Source organism: Mesocricetus auratus, unplaced genomic scaffold (genome assembly GCF_017639785.1).
Source record: "Mesocricetus auratus isolate SY011 unplaced genomic scaffold, BCM_Maur_2.0 Super-Scaffold_100015, whole genome shotgun sequence".
In the NCBI taxonomy this organism is placed as follows: Eukaryota; Metazoa; Chordata; class Mammalia; order Rodentia; family Cricetidae; genus Mesocricetus; species Mesocricetus auratus.
Genome location: NW_024429198.1, coordinates 60900995 through 60906242, shown reverse-complemented (window position 1 = coordinate 60906242; position 5248 = coordinate 60900995). Strand labels below are relative to the sequence as shown.

The 5248-nt window shown below is 40.2% G+C and overlaps 1 pseudogene; it reads right to left on the bottom strand.

Moving 5' to 3' along the window:
* Window positions 1-4070: 4070 nt before the first annotated feature.
* On the bottom strand, window positions 4071-4944 carry LOC101823245 (annotated as a pseudogene).
* Between the last annotated feature and the right edge of the window lie 304 nt (window positions 4945-5248).

The window sequence follows — 5248 nt, the reverse complement described above, 5'->3', positions numbered from 1 at the left end:
AATGATGAGATCACCTAAAACATGTTTTATTGTAAGGGAAGAGTTATTTTTATGGTCACACTTACTTAGATGATGAGTAAAATTTCAATGTGGTGTATTTTAGAAATAGAAGAAAGTATCAGATCTTATTTAAAAATGAATCTCGACTCTGGGATCTCCTGGTCTGGGAACTACAGGCAGGTTGACTTGCCCCTGGCAGACCAAGCAACCAACCACTAGTCTGTTGATATCCTGTGCTACTCCCGCCCCCCACTCAGGGAAGAGGTGAGATTGGGCCCCCGTCTCAGGCCTTACTTCTGCTTGCTCACTCTGGGATCTCCCGGCCTGGGGACTACAGGCAGGTTGACTTGCCCCCAGCAGACCAAGCAATCAAGCCTGCTGACATCGATGTACTACTCCTACTACCACACACCAGGAGAGGGAGTGTCTCAGACACACACAATAAAGAAAGGATATTAAGAGCAACTAAGGAAAAAGGCCAAGTAACATATAAGGCAAACCTATCAGAATTACTCCTGACTTCTCCATGGAAACTCTGAAAGCCAGAAGGTCCTGGATAGATGTTCTACCAACACTAAGAGACCACGGATGCCAGCCCAGACTATTATACCCAACAAAGCTTTAAATCACTGCAGGTGGAGAAAACAAGATATTCCATGACAAAACCAGATTTAAATAATACATATCCACTAATGCGGCCCTATAGAAAGTACTGGAAGGAAAATTCCAACCTAAGGACGTTAACTACACTCACAAAAACATAGGCAATAGATAATCCCACTTTACCAACAGCCAAAAGAAAAAGCTGGGTAAATCCACACACAATACCACCACCACAAAGAAATCCAAAACAAATAAGAATTAACATTCAATGGTCCTTAATTTCCTTCAATACTAATGGTTTTAACTTGCTTATAAAAAGACACAGGCTAACAGAATGGATACGAAGACAGAATACATCCTTCTGCTGCATACAAGAAACACACCTCACTTCAAAGACATACATTACCTCAGAGTAAAAGGTTGGGATAAGATTTTTCAATCAAACTGACCCAAGAAACAAACTGGTGTAGATATCATAATATCTAAAAATTAGACTTCAAACTAGAATCAATCAAAAGAGATGAAGGAGGTCATTTCATATTCATCACAGGAAAAATCCATCAGGATGAAGTCTCAATTCTGAACATCTATGCCCCAAATACAAAGGCACCCATGTTTGTAAAAGAAACATTAATAAAACTCAAATCACAGATAAAACCTCACACACTTATAGTGGGAGACTTCAACACCCTACTCTCACCATTAGACAGGACCACCAGACAGAAACTTAACAAAGAAACAAAGGAACAATAGAAGTTATGACCCATTTGGATTTAACAGACATCTATAGAACATTCCATCCAAACACAAAAGAATATACCTTTTTCTCAGTGCCATGTGGCACCTTCTCTGAAATCGACCACATAATTGGAAACATAGCAAACCTCAACAGGTACAAAAAATGGAATAACCCCGTGTATCTTATCAGACTACCATGCTTTAAAGTTAGAATTCCACAGCAACACAAATTACAGAAACCCTACAAACTCATGGAAATTGAATAATGCGCAATTGCATCATTCCTGGGTTAAGGAAGAAATAAAGAAGAAATTAAAGACTTTCTAGAATTCAATGAGAATGAAGACACAACAAACCCAAACTGATGAAACACTTTGAAAGTAGTACTAAGAGGAAAGTTCATAGCACTAAGTGCACATATGAAAAAACTGGAGAATAGTCACACTAGAGAATTAATAGCATAACTGAAAGGTCTAGAACAAAAAGAAGAAACTCACCCAGGAGGAGTAGGCACCAGGAAATAGTCAAATTGAGGGCTGAAATCAATAAAGTAGAAACAAGGAAATAATACAAAGAATCAATGTAATGAAGAGTTGGTTCTTTAACAAATCAATAAGATAGACAAACCTTTATCCAAACTAACCAAAAGGCAGAGAGAATATGCAAATTGACAAAATCAGAAATGAAAAGGGGGACATAACACATCCTGAAGAAATTCAGAGAATCATCAGGTCATTCTTTGAAAACCTGTACTTCACAAAATTGGAAATTTTAAAGGAAGTGGACAATTTTCTGGATAGATATCACTTGCCAAAATTAAATCAAGAACAGATAAGCAATTTAAACAGACTTATAACTCCTAATGAAATAGAAACAGCCATCAAAAGTCTCCCAACCAAAAAAAGCTAGGGCCATTGAGGTGTGAGTGAGGAGGCCTCTGCAATCTATGGGGCCTCAGGTAGTAGATCAGTATTTACCCCTGGCGTACGAATGGACTTTGGGAGCCCGCTCCACATGGAGGGAGGCTCTCTCAACCTGAACACATGTGGGAGTGCCTAGGCCCTGCCTTGGATGATATGACAGACTTTGGAGATCCCCCATGGAGGGCCTCACCCTCCCTGGGAAGCAGAGGGGGCACAAGATGGGGGACAGGGCAGGAGGGGAAGGAGAGGGAGCTGGGATTGCCATGTGAAGTAGGTTTGTTTTTAATTATAATAAAAAATAAAGAATAATACTAAATATTATCAAATGTAAAAAAGACTTTGGACAGAAGTCTCATCAGGAATATATACCATGTGATCTGTAGCCTTGATAAGGACAGAGTCCATTGGGACCTAGCTACTGAGCTAGGAACTACAGGCCCTCAGCAAATACCTATTTTAGAATAAATGAAGACTGTATATTATTAATTAACACTTAAAACATTTTGAAAAGAATAAAGCAATAAAAAATTAAAGAAAGTGACAGTTCACTCAACAATTAAATATTGTTTCTATAGTTTGTCAAACAATATTGTGAGCCTTTGACAGGAATCCATATGAAAGTTGATGTAATAGGACAGAAAACCTTGTCCTACACATTATGATGAAATTAAGAGCTGTGTACCAGGTGAGAAAAGCACATTACAATCACCTAAGATGCTATTGAGGGAAAGGATGACATTATTATCACTTCAGCTTCTACCAGGTAGTGAAGGATTTAAGACAAAGCAGAAAGTACAAGCTCAGAAACCAAGACAAAGAAAGAAAGAAACCATAAAACACAGAGTGAAACACGAGTGACCGCATTAACATGCTCATTCATAATGGTTTGCATTAACACAGGCCCCGAGTGAAACAGGCCTGCCTTTTGCAAATTACTTCTTACTACTCTAGTTTTGCCTCTGGCTTATAGCATTACCAACAGCGATCTGAAAGAGCTATCTAGAGGGGAAAGGCATCAAATAAATATCCTAAGATGTCCCAGGCACTAGATTCCTCTTCTCTACTCCAGTCAAGAAATCTAAATCACTTGGAGATATGCTTTGAGAAGGCTGACCATGAGATTTCACCCGAAAAGGCTCTAAATTTAGAGCGATTCAGAGTCAAGTTCATTGGAATGTAAGACTTAAATGCTATTGTTTTTTTGTTTTGTTTTGTTTTTTTGTAAATGCTAACTGTCTGTATTCACGTAGAGACACAGTGTAATCTCTGAGCCCAATAGACAGAGAAAGGAAAAAAGCTAGAATTCTATGCACTACTACACAGGGGCCACCCCCAGCCTCCAGCAGAGCCCAGGGAGTCAGAGGACTTCTCTTTTTTTCCCCACAGAGCATGTTGGTGGTGTTGGAATCATAGTCTGAGATGAGGATAAAAATGAATTTAGAACAGAAGAGTGGAGATTCTTTTCTAGTTGTATTTTGCTCAAGGTATTTCCCCTTAAGTAAGTTGTGAACCATGGTGTTGAGAAGAGACGTCAAAAACAGGGCGACTGAGCACAAGAGGGATCGGGGAAGAGAGTGGAGGGAAATGACTGCAACTTGCTCCCAGGGACTGGAGAAAATTAAAAATAAAAGAAAATAAAAAAGAGGGCTGGAGCTGGTGTTGGTGGCGCACGCCTTTAATCCCAGCACTCGGGAGGCAGAGGCAGGCGGATCTCTGTGAGTTCGAGGCCAGCCTGATCTACAGAGCAGGTTCCAGGATAGCCTCCAAAACAATAAAAAGAGGGCTGGAATCCATCAGTCTTCTGTGCTAGTCATCCTCGCCTTCATCCTCCTCTCTTCCCTCCCCTTCATCATCATCTTCATCTTCACCTTCATCTTCATGCCCCTCTTCATCAATATCTTCCAAGCCTTCCTCCTCTTCATCATCGTCATCATCTTCTGCCTCTCCTTCTTCATCATCCATATCAGGAACCAAATAGTACTGCAAGGGGTTTGTTCAAATATCATCTTTGATGATCTCTCCTAACTCATCTGCACTTGCATCAGAATAGTCAGTAAACCAGGTCAAGAAGCTCTCTGGCTCTTCCTGCTGTCTCTTCCTGCTGGCCTTATTCTGCATTTGACTTGAGTGTTTTTTGTCAAATCCTTCCCAGATTTCCATTTGATTTCAGTGGACTTTGATGATGGATCACCACTCTCATCCAGATGAAATTCTTTGGAGAGAACTCTATTTTCAAAATAAGGATTTTCATCAAAATAAAAATCTGTTCTGTGACCTGATTTAATGTCTTCAAATTCTGTCACTTCAGCTCTGGTTAAGTAATGCAGAGCCTCTTCATCTTCCTCCCCAAGCAGTGCAGACACTTGTGGATGGTTGACAAATGTTGTTACCCCAAAATTTGGGATTTTGGCGATCAATTCTGACCTCTTCTGAAATAAATGGCTGGCGGAGTTTGTTATATTTTTGTTCTACCTTCAAAATTTCCCTCACTGGCTTGTTCATTGAGTCTGTCTATTTCCTTTTGTACTTCGTCAATGTGTTCAATTGCTTCTTGCTGTTCTTTTTTTCCCTGAGGCAGGCCGAGAGAGGCCGACTTGTCCTCCAGCTTGGTAGCAGGAACCGACTTGGGTTTCTTGGACTGAGGCAGGAACGCAGATGGCCATTTTGGGGCCATGGCATGGGGGAAGTGGCGAGAAGCCAGTGGCCCGAGCCTCAGTGCTCAGAGGAGGAAGAAAGTGGCAGAAACTCTTAAATGCTGTTGTCCCACCAAGAATAATTAGTTACTTTTCTCCCTGAACTCCTTAAAATTCATTTAGAAATGAGTGACCTTTTCTACTGAATACATGGCATCTTCAGTCAATGGTCGAGTCTCTACTTATTTAATCCATGTGCCCCTCCATTTTATATACTTTACCATGCTTATTATTTGTAGTCAGTCGAGTAAATACTATAATTTATTGACTAGTATACTATATCTGACTTCT